The 16771-nt window shown below is 35.5% G+C and overlaps 1 long non-coding RNA gene across 1 annotated transcript; it reads left to right on the top strand.

The window, feature by feature from the left end:
* Positions 1 to 13423: 13423 nt before the first annotated feature.
* Positions 13424 to 15285, top strand: LOC137642144 (uncharacterized). Its single transcript, XR_011044652.1, has 4 exons — positions 13424 to 13581; positions 13780 to 14416; positions 14751 to 14817; positions 15119 to 15285. It is a non-coding gene; the product is annotated as an uncharacterized lncRNA (long non-coding RNA).
* The last annotated feature ends 1486 nt before the right edge of the window (positions 15286 to 16771 follow it).

Genomic DNA, 16771 nt, shown 5'->3' with positions numbered 1-16771 from the left:
CACTCATTGGGATTTTCAGCCATTTAACATACATGACTTGCACGGCATAACTGGCTCTTGTCCTTATGCATGCCAGGCCAGAAAAAGTGTTTCATTATTTTCTCCGCCATCTTCCTTATCCGAATATCTCATGCGCGACAGCGATCACCCGTCTTCTCGACCGTGCGGGAATTTATATCTGATTATATATCTCCTATTCGGCATTCCTAGAGATATCGGTGGGTCTATGCATCCTTATAAACAACTGAACCTTAAGATAATAACAGGTCGGAGACTGCTGTGCCTCCATCTTATCCACCACAAAGAACAATAACTCTGTTTACGTTGCATCCTTCCGTTGCAATCCTATCAGTCTTTTCCTACTCACTTGTCCTACTTCTAACATTAAATTTTCTCCTTCTTCTAAGCCCATTTCTTCTTTGTCCTCTTCTCCACTCAGCTGTCGTTCCTCTTCGCTAGGGCCTACTTGAGATTTCTCTTCGTGCGTTCCATCAAGGGAATCCTCTTCCTTGGAAAACAAATCCTCCAAGTTCATTGTTCCTTCGATTTCTTTTTCTTCTTTTCCAGCAGCAACTTTCTTCTTCATACTCCTAGTCTTAACACAACTAGGAAACAGATGCTGGTAGTCCTTCCCGAATTCAGTCATAGGACTATACTTCAAAGGTTTTTCCATTACAATGGGACTAGGCACAAACGGCGCTCCACCAACCTCATTACCTAGCAGGACGTCTACTTCTTCGACAGCCAATGAATCCTTTACCGCAAAGTCAAAATTACCAGCACCAACTTGCATGACAGTTCCAAGTGGCAAATAGGGGCGACCTCCTCACCTCCTATTTCTTTCAAAATTACTGAGTCTCCTGTGAGAGACTGATCCACCAATGGGCATACTCCTCGTATTACCACACTATGGTTACAACATGTATCGCGCAATATCCTGACCGGAGTTCGCTCACTCCCGTAAATTGCTGCTAACATACCTTCATAGATATATGATTTAAAGGCATCCACGTTATTTGGGTTCATCCTGTTCGTTGTGTAAACGTTAGCTGTCGCATTCTGTGAAGTCAAATTATCCTTATTCACTTGGGCAACTGCTTTCGGTTAGTTTGTCCAGCATTCCTTACTGATATGGCCTCTCTTGCCACACTTAAAACAGACAATATCAACCTTCTGCACGTCCTTCACGATAATTGAAGGAGGACAATTCGACGCTTGTTGCTGTGGTATTATTGCATTCTGCTTAGGGCCCGTACCAGTGCTACTTCCATTGTAACTGTTGAACTTGTTCCCATAGTTATTACCGAACTGGTTTCCATGGTTCAACGAATACTTGGCATTTGGTCTAAACAAAGGTTGAAACTTTATGCCCAAGGAAGGTTTATGACTGATAATATTGCGAACTTCACTCAGCGAAGCGGCTTTATCAAGTTTCTTCACCTCTCTCCCTCTCTCTCAAGTACGTTCGAATATATTCAGGAATTCCTCGTAGATACTGCTCTAATATTATCAGTTCTCCCAAATCAGCCCTCTCCTTTAAGTTAGCAGCCTCTCTCCATCTCTTAAAACATCTTCGTACCTTATAAGTATAATCCAGGATAGTCATTTTCTCGTCTTTCTCAAACTTCGGAACCTTTCATTATAATATTCAGGGGTCATCTGATGCACTTGCAGTACACTTCTCTTCACTTCTTTATACTCCATCCTCTGGTCCTGAGATAAGGATAAATAAGCAGTGCGGCCCTTCCAAAAGAGCACACTCAGCAATAACAAAGATAATTTATCTTCTTGCCATTTCATTGTCGCTGCAAACGTTTCAAAATGATCGAAGCCTCTTCTGTGAACCTTGGAATTAACCTCTGGGCTTCCGGCACGTTAAACACTGGATTGTGCTGAGTAGGGGCCGACTTGATTTGCGTTGTCAACTGTACAGTGGTGTGCAAAAGCTCTAACTCCCGCGCATACCTCGCTTCTTCCATATCTTTTTCTTCCTGTTTACTCTCTTTTTCTTCTTGTCTTACGATCTCTCTCTCTTCTTCTTCTCGTCTTGCTTCAATTTCTTTTGCACGTCGTGCTTCTTCTTTCTGTCTTTCTTCCCGTTTTCTCTCTCTTTCTGCTCGTTCTGCCATCATCTTCAACTTAAGCAAATTCTCCTCCGCTGTAATTTGTCGGATCTCCACCTCAACATCCCTATCTGCTTTCATGCCTTCAGTTTGAGGGTCAACCAGTCTTTGCTTCGTTAAAAATTCTTCCTCAGCTTCCTCCAACAGTTCACGAGCTGACACAATATTCTCTTCCGACGACTTTCCTGAGTTTATCAACGCTTCTAAGGCTACACACTTGATTTGGGCTTTAATCATCCAATGCGTTGCATGGCCGCCACATGCCATCAAGATAGATAGCCACTGGGCTTTAATTACATTAGCTTCTGATAATTCCTGAACACTTGCGTTATTGAAAAACTCTTGAATATTAAACTATGCCATCTTGTAATTTAGCAATATTAAATTCTTTTCCAAACATATATCCTAACAACACAAAATCCTATCACCACTGTACTATTCAAACCCTTTAACCAAAACACGGCCCTGTTATCACCAATATTCAAAACAGACTTGCTCGATCCCAAGGGTCTGGGTACCAAAAATACATCACACGATTATGGCTCCTGGGACTGGGCCCCAAAAATATACTATATTATGGCTCATAACTGGGAACCAAACATATATTATATTATATTCTACGACTGGCTAGTTAATCAACCTCTCGAATTCCAAACTCACTTGTTTGCTTTTACATTAGAAATTTTACTTTACACTTTAAAATATTAATACACAAATTCTGAGACAGTTAAATAACTCCCAGACAGTGATATGAAAAGCACTGAATATCCAAAGGTCTCTTAAGTACACTCAAACTAAACTTGGTAATTATTCTTAAGCAAACAAACTTACTACAGTTCTTAACAGGATGCGAGCGTAACTATTCTGAACAATGGTGACTGGAATAATACACTCTTTACAAAAATGAATATATTCTATATAAATTACAGCACTTTGGAAGAATTTACATAAATCAACTAAATCACTTGAAATATTAAGTCTGAACAAAACTTAGATTAAGACAAAAATGTTACGATCTGAAAATTATACATTAACTTCACTTGAATTATTATATCTGAATAAACACTAGACGAAGAAAAGAAATAACACCATGAAAAATTATACAATCACTCGTTTCACTTGAAATTAAATCTGAATACAATATTTAGGTTTGACACTTCATGAAAAATAGATAACCAGATCACAATACAAATACCTAACCTTCCTACAGGGCTGTTTACAAAAAACTCTTACAGAATTTTTATAAGCACTCACTACACATGATTTGCTTTAGGGCACAGGGTCACTTAGGAGAGGGCACACTATAGGTACTGAACACTTTTAAAACAATACTCTAAGCTGCGTGCTTGAGTGAAAGAGAGGGGGGATGCCTAACTTCAGGCTCTTTAACACTGGGATTCGCCTTACATATGAAACCTAGCTGCTTACAGAAACTTCCCAACGAACTGGGAAGCGTGGAGGGCCGTGCAAAAAACGTCAGAGTTACCAAATATTGCTCTCTCGAACGTGAACTCACACCACGCCAGACTGCTTTCCCAGTCAGCTAGCTCCGCCCACCCATTGTCCCCGAAAAAATTTCCAAAGCACATGGTACAGAATTCTCCAAAGCACATGGTACACTTCGTATTCTCTCGCAAACATAACACAATACCTCATAAAATATAAAAGAACATTACATAAAACCTTATTCCTGTCCTTTATAATCACATATCACTCTCAAACAGGTTACAAAGGACTTCGTAACAAACAATATGTGAAATATAAAGTTAATTCTCAAAAATTACATAAATTTACATACACTGACTTGAATGAATAATACAATGAAATTAACGACGAAAGTCTTACGAAATTAACATAATATACTTGAATATATACGAGGTGAACTCACCTTAAGAGATAGCTAACCTCTCTTCATTGCACAAATGAAATATAAATAAAATCATTATCAAACTGTATCTACTCTACACTAGACCACCTTCGAAAGAATATATATATATATATATATATATATATATATATATATATATATATATATATATATATATATATATATATATATATATTGATATTTTACGATACCACATATCATCAGCATCTCCTTTTACGCTTATTGATACAAAATATGAATTTTTTATTGAGTAAAGAAATATCAATCTGCACTTATGACAAAATGATTATAACTTTTTATGGTTTTATGCCTGTGAAAGATTAGTTTGGAATTATAATTGACAAATTTAGAGGTTCATTGTCAGTAAATTTCGTTATACAGTCATATGTTATACTTATTACTGATCAGACGTCAAACTGCGCAACACTGTTCATTTATTGTATATCTACATAATGTACTCGTACCGTCTCATAATGAAGAGAAAAGCATATTGATCCGAGGGATATTTTTTGATAAAGGAAGAAGTTTATCAAACGATCAGATTATAGATGTATTTTTCTATTTTTATTTGTACCTGTCTATTTACACCATGTTCGAAAGAGGGACGTTTAAATGCTGGTAGAGGTATATTGTTTCCTGAGAAAACGAGAGATTAGAGTATGTGTAAGCTCCAATGTGATAAGCTTATTTGATTGGTCTCGGAATATGTAAGTGATTCACGAGAGTTGTCCAAGTCTGACTTAATTAAAGCAATCAGTTGACTTTCTCACTTATGTAATAATGAGGAATGAATTGATCCGAAATATTTATGACTTCAAGAAGTAAATATTTTTATACTAAGTGAGATGCACATAGCGTGGCCAACTGTTCATTGTAAAAATATCTACTGGTGAATATAGAATACGTTGATTAATTAATGGAAAATTACACTTGTTTGATATAGCTCTAAAACTGTATGTTTTCAAGTTTGCATTATTTTATTTACCATGAAGATGTGTGAAATTATAGAAAGACGAAAAATGAGAAGAATGTAAAAGAGGTTATTATAAAAAAAGAAAAAATACCCCATAATTTTAGATACAACCTTTTGCCCAAAAGATCTTATGATAAACCATGTGTATTTATTTATTAGTGAAGGAATGGAGATTTGCCAGCCCAATAAGTCAAACGTGACTCCTAGAGAGCTGGGCAAATGTGTATTAATGAAAATATATCTTTTGTGATTAGTTTAAAATGTGAGAAATTTAAGAATATTTGTAGTAAGAAAAAACTGAAAGGGAATCTTAGGAAAGGTAAGGTGGTAAAATGAATGCTATTATTAGAGAATCCAATTAATAGAATAGCATATCATTTGATAATGAACATGATGGATTAAGGTAGGATGAGAGAAGAGAGGATCTAAAGATTAAACAGAGTAAATGTGTTTTTATTTTAATAGCTTTAAATGAAAATATTGATTATTCATTATACTAATTTGAATTTGAATATTGAATGTGAATGAGCTGGGAGGGAAAAGTGTTGATGTAGTGACAAGTATATACCACTAATAAGATACGGTAAAGAGGTTATCTAGCTTTAAAAAAACGAATCAAGGTGTTTAACTTAAAGTTGTTGCAAGAAAATGAAAAAGGAGTCAAGGTGGTAGAGAGATTGGAGGTTGCGCCAGATAAGAGGAAATGTAGACTAGGATATTGAGCTTGGTAGCATTAAAGGGGTTTTGGCATGGCAGGGTTTAGTTTCTAGAAAACGAAAATATATGCAGCACACAGGTAAACGGAATGGTACATTATAAGTGTGTGGTTAATAAGCTTTGTGTGAAAAAAGTCTTAAAGGTCTTATTACCTACTTAGACCAACCCTGCTATTGACATTTTTCTTCCAATCATTCTTTCCCTCAAAGTATATAAATTTCTTTCCATTCGAAGTTATCTAACGCTATCTCTAACCTCTTTTTCTCGGTCTTCCTCTTCCTTTACCTCCTCAAATTGCTGAATTTATACTCTTCCCATCAACCAATTGTTTTTAATTTACTGAACAATGATCAAACCACGTTTTAACCTCTCCTCCCTTCTCTTGCATATGCCCAGCCTTTTCAAAAACCTCTTTCGTTGCACAACATTTCGTACCCTTTTAACCATTCTTCCTCCACATATATTACTGAAACAAGAAGTAATCCTCTTATCTGTTTTAACTTCATCTTTTTATTCACATTCAACATTAGATCAAGATTTTCCTAACCAAAAATGAGTGACATCAAATCTTGTTTCGTAACTTATTTGCATTATGTTTCATTGTGCACCTTATTTTACCATGATTTAATACCTGTACGTTTATCCTTACCACCTGATATCACTTTTCATATTATTATTATTATTATTATTATTATTATTATTATTATTATTATTATTATTATTATTACTAGGCAAGCTATTATCCTAGTTGGAAAAGCGAAGTGCTATAAGCCCAAAGGCTCCAACATGGAAAACCCGCCAGTGAGGAAAGGAAATAAGGAAATAAATAAACAATATGAGAAATAATTAACGATTGAAATAAAATATTTTAAAATCAGTAACAACATCAAAACAGATATTTCATATATAAACTATATATAGACTTATATCAACCTGTTCAACATAAAAACATTTGCTGCAAGTTTGAACTTTTGAAGTTCTACCGATTCAACTACCCGATTAGGAAGATCTTTCCACAATTTGGTCACAACTGGAATAAAACTTTTAGAATACTTTGCAATGTTAAGCCTCATGATGGTGAAACCTTGACTATTAGAATTAACTGCATGCCTATTATTATGAAAAGGATGTAACTGTCCGGGAAGATGTGAATGTAAAGGATGGTCAGAATTGTGAAAAATATTATGCAACATGCATAACGAACCAACTGAACAATGGTGTCAGAGATTAATATCTAGATCGGGAACAAGAAATTTAATAGACCCCAAGTTCCTGTCAAACAAATTAAGAGGAAAATTAGCAGCTGAAGACCAGAAAGGAAAACAATACTCAATACAAGGTGGAATGAAAGAAATAAAGCACTTCTTTAGAATAGATTGAACCCCGAAAATCTTAAAAGTCGTTCTCAATAAGCCAATCTTTTATACATCAAGACACAGACCTAATGTGTTTCTCAAACGTAAATTTGCTGTCGAGAATCACACCTAAATTTTAAAAGAGTCATACAGAGTTTTGTTAGGATTCAACTTCATGCCCTATAATTTGCACCATGCACTAATTTTAGCTAAATCTCTATTAGACAGGTAAACGTGTAGCGTATACGCTACCGCCTATGTGCGCAAAACCACTTTCTCACCTTTGCGCTGCTTGGCTTCGGCTTCTGAGCGGAAATTTACCCAGCACCGGTTAGTTAGACCAGACCTGATTGGAGGTCGGGCAGCCGTCAAGTGCGGACGTATGTATGAAGTGCTCAATGAGTAAAGTGTTCTGAATTCTTGGTGTTTTTGTTATATTCCTGGAACAGGCTCTAGGACCTCTGACAAGGCCGTCTTCTGCAGACCACAAGAAGAAAGTAAGACTATTCTATTATTTTCAAATAATATAAGAGCTAATAGATAGGTTAGCAACCTTACCCTAGGTCTGCCTAGGTTAAGGCGACCCATGATGGATTTGACCTACCAGGATAACGACTTTTTGACTATGGCCTCAGATATTGAGTGTAACAGAGAAATGGATTACGACTGGACTAAAATAGAAAGTAGAAATTCTAGAAGAAGGAAAAGGGAACAAGAGAAAGTGATAGTTCGGAGGGAGAAATTGAATACCATATTGGTAGTAGAGTTGGTCGAGTGGACAAAATAAAAAGGCTGACAACTACAAGGGATGTTCCTCTTACAAAATCAACAGCAAAAAGTAGCACAGAAAAACATGTAACAAATCAGTTAGATGAAGATAGGAAAAATAACAGGTTAGAACATAAAGTAGAAGGTAAGGTAATAATCATGCAATTTTTAGATACAGAAGGAAAATCAGTGAGACTACTTCGGAACCCTATTAAGGTGGAGAGATATTTAAGGCAGTTGCCGTTTGCACAGAAAAACGTGGTGGACTATAAAACCAATGAAACTAAAAACCATCTAGTAGCCGTTTTTAATGAAAAGCAACACATAAATGATTTATTGACTCTAACAACTTTTGGTCCTCAAGAAGACACATATCAGGTAAAATGTCGACAACCAATAGGAGATACTAGGAAAGTAGGGGTACTAGGACCAATCTATGAGGAAATAGAAGAAGAGGAAATTAAGGAATATTTGGAAGATCAGGATATTAAGGTTAGCAAAATAGAAAGGATGTGGAAAGGTAAGAGAGAGGATGGAGTAAAAGCTAAATGTGTAAAGATTACATTCGAGGGAAATGAGATGCCAGAGAAAATAAAATTTGGAAACAGAATACTGGAAGTTAGGCCGTTTATACCAAAGGTCATTCAGTGTTTCAAATGTCAGAGGTTTGGTCACCATCAAGACGACTGTAAATCCAAAATAAATAAATGTGTAAAATGCGGGGGAGACCATATGGCCAAAGAGTGCAGTAAAGACCTAAACAAGGACCAATTAAAGTGCACAAATTGTTCGGGGAAGCACATCGCTAGTTATAGGGGTTGTGAAGTAGCTAGAGAAGCCCAAAGAATACAGATAGTAAAAACATTGGAAAATGTACCTTATGACCAAGCTAAAGTCAAATATAATCAGTGGAAGAGGGAAAATGTAAGGGGTCATGAAAAATATGACCAGGTAAGTAATAAAACAACAGAAACAGGGACGAAGGGTGACATGTTAGGTTCAAATCTTAGTACTAAACAAATAAGAGACGAAACTTTCAAGAGAAATTATGTTAAAATTGTGATAAGGCAGAAAATAAAAACGAATGATAAAAGCTGTCAAACTGAAGGGAAGGAAACTGAACACAAAGAAAGTTCCAAAACTGAAAACAAAATGGACTCGGAAATAATAATAAAATTATGCAGATTCATTTGTGTTGTTCAAAGAATCTTAGCCAATAAGGAAACTTCTGATAGTAATTCAATATTAATGGATGAAAATGTTAGAAGGGAAATGCTAGTAACGTTTGGTGTAACTGTTGACGATGGGGAATTGGAAAATCTTAGAAAGGATTTAAGCGTAAGGGAAAAACCAATAGCAAGTAAAAATGGATATTAATATGTCAAAATTATCTATAATTCAATGGAATGCGAGGGGTGTGTGTAACAATCTGTTGGAGTTAAAACTGATGTTGTACAGTGTCAAACCTCATGTTTGCTGTGTATGTGAAACATTTTTGAAAGATCAACAGGTAAAGTTTATAAACTATAGAGTTCTAAGGAAAGACAGAGTAGGTCAAAGAATGGGGGGTTTAATGATCCTTATTAGACGTGACGTTTGTTATGAAGGGGGAAACACCACAGAATATCCAAATGGTAATATGGAAGTTCAACACATCAAAGTCAAACTCAAGAGAGGTAATTTTGATATAATAAATGTGTATAACCCTAGTGACAGGTTGACTAAAGAGGAATTTGTTTTTTACATAGAGAAACTTGGGAGAAATTTTATAGTTGTAGGGGATTTTAACGCTCATCACTCCTTGTGGGAATCTGATATTGCCGAAAACAAAATCAACAACAGCGGGAAAAGGATAGTGGAAGTATTTAATGAACACGACAATTTGGTACTAATTACCCCACCGGGACTACCTACAAGACTAAATCCTATTACAGGGACTTTTTTAACAATAGATTTATGTTTCAGTTCATCCACAATAGCGAATTATTTTAATATAAAAGAGCTAGCTGACAGGGGTAGTAATCACACACCAATCTTAATATATAGTGACTTGGAAACTGAACAAAGTGGGTTATGGAAAAGAAAGAGGTGGGTGTTGGAAGATGTTAACTAGCAAAAGTGGAATAATGATATTGACGTAATAGAAGTGGCAAACACATTGGAACTGGATGGTGAAATACAAGATTTCAGCAATAGAATGATCAAATCTAGTGAAAAGAATATCAGACAAACTAATGAGAAGGTAAGTATTAAATATGACAAGCCATGGTGGAACGAGAAATGCAGTAAGGCAGTGGCAGAGAGGCGACGAGCAAGAAAGCTGTTCACCAAACACCCAACCACTTGCAATAAAATCGACTTCCGCAAAAAAGAAGCAGTAGTGAAGAAATATACTAAAGTTACAAAAGAGTTTCTTGGGGTAATTACACAGGTAAAATGAATATGAATACACCTAAGAAAGAAGTTTGGAGCACTATTAATAGGATTAAGGGAATTCCAGTTAGAGATAACCATCCACTAACTAATGGGGAAAACAAATCGATTTTTGATCCGATAGAAAAGGCAGAATTGCTAGCAGAAGCCTTTGGGAAAATTTGTGTGTGGCAATTGAATTAGAGTCAGAGAGGGAAATGATTGAATGGGTTGAAATAGCAAAACACAATAATGAATTTCAGGATTACAACAAATTATTTTCAATGGCCGAGCTAGAAGAGTGCATCAAAGAGTTGCTAAATGAAAGTGCAACAGGGTTAGACAAAATTCATAACAAATTCATCAAGAATATGTCAAAGGGGAAACGTCATCAAGTATTGGGTTTTATTAATAAAAGCTGGAGATTTATAAGTTATCCTAAGATGTGGAAACAGAGTATGATCTGGCCGGTACTAAAACCTGGAAAACCCGAGGAACTACCAGAATCATACAGACCAATCGCATTGTTATCTTGCTTCGGCAAACTAATGGAAAGAATGGTCCATAAACGCCTATACTGGGTGTTAGAAATTTACGAACAATTAGGAAGAAACCAGAGTGGATTCAGAAAAACTAGGAGTACAACAGACCAGTTAGTTAGACTGGAGCATGAGGTAAGAGTTTCATTAATAAATCGTAAGGTAACAGTAGTTGTTTTCATTGATCTACAGAGTGCCTATGATACAATAAACCATACAGCTTTGATGTATAAACTCGCACGAAAGGTCACAGGGAGACTGTTAGCATGGCATGAGTGCTTTTTGAAAGATAGGGAATATGTAGTAAATGTAGAAAATAAATATTCTAACCTTAGAAAAATTAGATCAGGGGTTCCTCAAGGCTCGGTCTTAAGTCCTACACTATTCAATATCATGATGAGTGACATACCAAACGTACAACCAGTCAAAAGATCAGAATTTGCAGATGATACTTGCTTCTTTGTAACTGCAGATACAATTGAGATGGCTTGTCTGGAAATTCAGGATGCGATTGAAAGGTTTTACGAATGGACCCAGAAATGGGGGCTAAGGATAAATACAGGAAAGACGAAGATAATGTATTTCACAAACAAAAAAATAGATATCTTACCTAAAATCAAAATTGGCAACAATATAATTGAATGGGTATATAAATACAAGTATCTAGGATTAGTATGGGACAGTTCAGGCCTCACTTGGACACATCACATCAACCAGGTAAGAGCAATATGCTACCAGAGACTGAATTTATTGAAGGCGGTTTCCTCTTACACCTGGGGAGCAGATAGGAAAACTTTGCTGATATTCTATAAGGCTTACATTTTAAGCAAAATTGAATATGGAATTGAAGTATATTCGTCGGCAGCTAGAAGTAACTTAGAAAAATTGGAAAAAATACAAAATATTGCTATACGAATAGCACTTGGAGCCAAAAATACATCACCCATTGTATCACTACAAGTTGAAAGTAACGTGACACCAGTAAGAATAAAAACACAGTACAAAATGTTGCTTTACTATGTAAAAATAAAACAGTTAAGTAAGAATCACCCAACTAGCCAGGAAGTTCTAAACGATAAAAGACTAGACGGTAGAGGATGGAACTCGGGTTATTTTAAAAAAACCATTTATATTAAGGGTACAAGACATCATGATTAGGTGGAAAGTGAAGTTAGGGATGCAACGGGAAGAAAGGGCATTTCCCATTGCAGCCCCCTGGCAATGTATTGGTAAATATCTTGGTATTAACCCAATGGATGACATTGACCAGGAGGAACCTGATAACAAATTTATTCAAGAGTTCTGTAAAATGAAAGTGGAAAAGTATCTTAACCATTTAGACATATATTCGGATGGGTCCAAAAAAGAAATACATAGTGAGGAATGGTCATGTGCAGCTGCCTATGTTATTCCCAGCCTTGACTTTTATTGTAGTTTTAGATTAAACCCAGCAACGTCTATTCTGGGTGCCGAATTATTTGCTATATTGGAAGCGCTGAAATGGACAGGGGGTAATCACAGGAGCAAAGAAACTGTAATATTCACAGATACATTGGCCGCCATTTCAATGATAAATAATAAGTATACAAAAAGATTCAAAACAGTAGTGCACAGTATACAGGAGATGCTAATCGAAATGAATAGCAATTACAATTTTGTAAAACTGCCTTGGATTCCAAGCCACAAAGGAATCCTGGGAAACGAGCTGGCAGATGCAACCGCTAAACAAGGGTTAAATAACCCCTGTACTATCAGCAACCACTTGTCGATGACAGAGAAGAAAACAATATTACAGAGAAAAATGATAGAAACCTGGCAAATGGAGTGGGATGTTATAAAATCAAGTAAGTGGCTCGGTGCGTTTAAATCTATTATAGAAGATTGGGAGACAGCTTATTGTAGAAATAGGAAAATAGAAACCGTAATGGGAAATTTGAGAATTGGACATGTTAGAGTAAATGTATATTTACATAAATTCAAGATGACAAATACACCTTTGTGTAGCACATGCAATGTAGTAGAGGACATTTCACACGTAATGATAAATTGTAAGAAATATAATCTGCAAAGAAAGGATTTAGAAGTAAAATTAGCAGGACTCAAATTGAATTGCTCTATGAATAATCTATTTGGAAAACACGAAGCAAATGATATACAGGAAAGGGTGAAAACTGCTTTTATAACATTTCTAACTAAAACTAATTTACTAAACACATTATAATCATCTGCAAAATTAATTATCCAACAGAGGAATAAGGATTAAATTTAGTCTCTAAACCCACATAAATGTACTTTTGTGAAGAGACTACATTTAATTCAACGATTTTGTCATAGACAAACCACAGGAGGTTGCTTTGACTATAAATAAATGTAAATGTATTTAAATGGAAATGGTTTTTAATAAAGTGTGATATACATATATTTTGCACTATAAAAACAATATCAATGGAGGGGGGGAGCATGGATATTGTTTGAATTAAAGGTATTAAGCCTCATGTGGGTGAGTGAACATATCATTCATAACATTCGGTGAAGGAGTTAACTTTTACTAACAGACTAACACTTAAAATTTGTCAACTGTATTGATCAGATCTAATATTTTATCTTGTATCATATTTACAGGGGAGTACATTGGCTCCAAGAAGTGGGCCAGATCTCCTACTAAAATGGAAGAAGAAGAAGAAGAAGAAGAAGTTAGACCAGAGACACAGCCAAAGGAACAACTGCCATTGTCCTCTCTCTCGCCGTTTTTTGGAAATCGCCATTTTTGTTTTTCCTGGTAGTGTATATGCTACACGTTTACCTGGTAAGTGACTGTGATTGATTTTCACAAGTTTTACAATATTGATTACAATATATTTATTTCTGTGAATAGTGTATTGATACTTATAGTGAACGTTGATAGATGATTTGAGAACATGATGCTAATGGTATATTGGATGTAGGATTACCATCTATAGTTTAATTTAGCCAATATTAGAAATGTTTTTTTCTCTTTTTTCAGTTTTGATCATGGCACGCAGAAATTATGGACGCGAAGATCAACCTTGGCCATTCGGTGGCCATATACAACTATGAGAATAAGGTAATAGTGCTCTGCCAGAAAGTCAACACAACCAAGAGGATTCAGCTATTATCTACAGTTCAGCATAGGCCAACCAAGTCCGTATGTTTTACAATGCAACCAAAGGGGGAGCGGACACCTTCGACCAAATGTTTGCGGCAACATCTTGCTATCGAATGACAAGGAGATGGCCATTATGTCTGTTTTATGGCATTCTGAATATCATTGTGAATAATTCATTCATAATATATTCCAACAGACCTAATTTCAGAGATGCCACACGACGTCAGTTTGGGATGAAATTGGCGATGGATCTATGTCGTCCTTGGGCATACTACAGACTCACCCGGACTGATCTTCAAAGGGATCTTGCAGTATGTATCCAAAGTGTATTTGGCCCCGTGCAACAGCTCCCCAGGCAACAAGAGGAAGATGCATTGAAGACAGAAAAGCGACAAAGATACCATATTTGTCCTCGTTCGTCAACAGCTAGGACGAAGCTGTTGTGTGTTAACTGTAAAAAGTCTTCTTGCCATCGTCATATTAGGACACTTTGCACTGAATGTAGCCCAGAAGGGTTAGTATTCATTATCTTCTGTTTTATCTTAAAGTTTTCTACAATTCTAGCAACAATGTGCGGATATTATAGGTCACATAGACTGGAATAGTGTAAATATGAAAGAGGAAAATTCATTATCGGCGCTAGTTATTTTCATTTTTTAATTTTAAAAAAATAGTTAACTTTTGTTATTTCAGGATTTTCATATACCATCTTATTTATCTATTATTCAAATTTTATGTATACAATTTTCAGCAGTCTCAGTTTACAATTTATATTAGAAAAAAATATTTTGTCTCGTGTAACGTTTTTTTCGTTACTAAAAATTTCCCCCATTTTCTTTTCTTTCCAGATTTTTCAGTTTTTAGCCTAGGAGGTTCATCTTTCAACTAAAAATGCACTGAATGTAGCTCAGAATGGTTAGTATTCATTATTTTCTGTTTTATCTTAATATTTTCTACAATTCTAACAATAATTTGCGGATATTATAGGTCACATAGACTGGAATAGTGTAAATATGAAAGAGAAAAATTCATCATCGGCGCTAGTTATTTTCTTTTTTGGGAAAATTTTTAAAACAAATCAACATTTTTTATTCAAATTTTATGTATACAATTTTCAGCGGTCTCAATTTATAATTTATATTAGAAAAATATATTTTTGGCACATGCAACTTTTTTTTCTTTACTAAAAATTTCCCACTTTTTCTTTTCTTTCCAGATTTTTAAGTTTTCAGCCTAGAAGGTTCATTTCTCAACTGAATATGACCCAGGGACTCCTAGAAACTACCATTAGGCTGTGTTTATCAAGTAGCACGGACAAAGGCTCCCAGGGCCCCGAGAGTGGTAGTCTCTCAAAATCAACAAACGTTTTCAGGTCTCAGTTAATAAAAAATCATTAAGTTACTTCCATGTTTTTTATTGAGTATATCCTAGTCGTAGATATCTAGAATTATATGTATAAAAAGATTCATAAAAAAGAATGCATTACCGGAAGTAACAAGTGAAGTTGAAACAAGCAGTAGCGTATACGCTACACGTTTACCTATTACGTTATCGATTTAGACGTTTACCTGTCCAGGGATAAGGGATTCAGCAACCCCATATCTACATTCAGGAGATGGAATTGATGCAAAGAGTGTAGCATCATCTGCAAATTCAACAAGCTTGTTTTCTAGGCCAAACCACATGTCATATGTCTATAGTATGAAGAGTAATGGGCCAAGAACACTTCCCTCAGGAACACCAGATATTACATTCCTATACTCACTATGGTGCCCATCAACAACAGCTCTATGCGATCAATTACATAAAAATTTAATAATAATGCTAAGAAACGACCCTCCCACTCCCAACATATATATATATATATATATATATATATATATATATATATATATATATATATATATATGTGTGTGTGTGTGTGTGTGTGTGTGTGTGTGTGTGGGTGGTGTATGTGTGTGTAGATGAATCTTATGTTAGAACACGATATCAATACAGGTAGTACAGCAATCCTAAATCTACATAGAGATAGAAAAAAAATTCGATTGAGAAAGGAGGTAAGATTGGGAGACCCCATCTCTTCTAAATTATTCACAGCGCCGTCCAGACAATATGGTCCCGGCCAATTAGGGCCCGGAAAATTCTGTCCCGAACAATTTGGTACTTGAAAAGAAAACTATACTTGAAACAATTAAGTACTTTTTACTAAACGATTAGTTTAGTTATTCCATTGTTTGACTACTAAACTACATTTGAAATTCTTTATTATAAAGACAACATACTTTTAGAAGCTAACTATTAGTTTTTAAATATGTACTTTGTACTAACCTCATTTGAAAATTAGCCTAATTTTTCAATTTTACTTTCACCCCATCAGTTACATAATGAGCTTTTGCAGGTCTATAAATTCGACAAAGCGAAAAAAGAGATTAGTCGACAATGAAAAGTACGTTTACCACAAACAAAGAAAATACTAAAGGCTCAAAAATACACTGGCATTGTGAAAAGCGCTCTTACAAAGCACGGCTTCATGCAGATGATAGTTATCATGCGTTCAAGTAGCCTATATTGGGAATCAAGGTCAAAACATGACTGAAGCGGAAGTGAGTGCAAAGGTTGTTATTGCAACTATTAAGGAAAAGGCAAGCACAGGTCGAACCCCTCCTTGTTAAATATAATTGAAGAACTAAGAAAACTGAATGAGTGTGCACTGGCGGTTATGACAAAACTTTCTCATGTTAGTCGAAATGTTAGACGATGGGTGGTTGGGGGAGGAGGCGTTGTTCAGGCTAATCATCCACCGATTCCACAAACAAATATTAGCCTCTCAATGCGAATTTCAATTTTTGCAACTGATGATGCTTTTCAA

Source organism: Palaemon carinicauda, chromosome 6 (assembly GCF_036898095.1).
Source record: "Palaemon carinicauda isolate YSFRI2023 chromosome 6, ASM3689809v2, whole genome shotgun sequence".
Taxonomy (NCBI): Eukaryota; Metazoa; Arthropoda; class Malacostraca; order Decapoda; family Palaemonidae; genus Palaemon; species Palaemon carinicauda.
The sequence above is the reverse complement of the archived record's forward strand: the minus strand, read 5'-3'. Positions and strand labels throughout refer to the sequence as shown.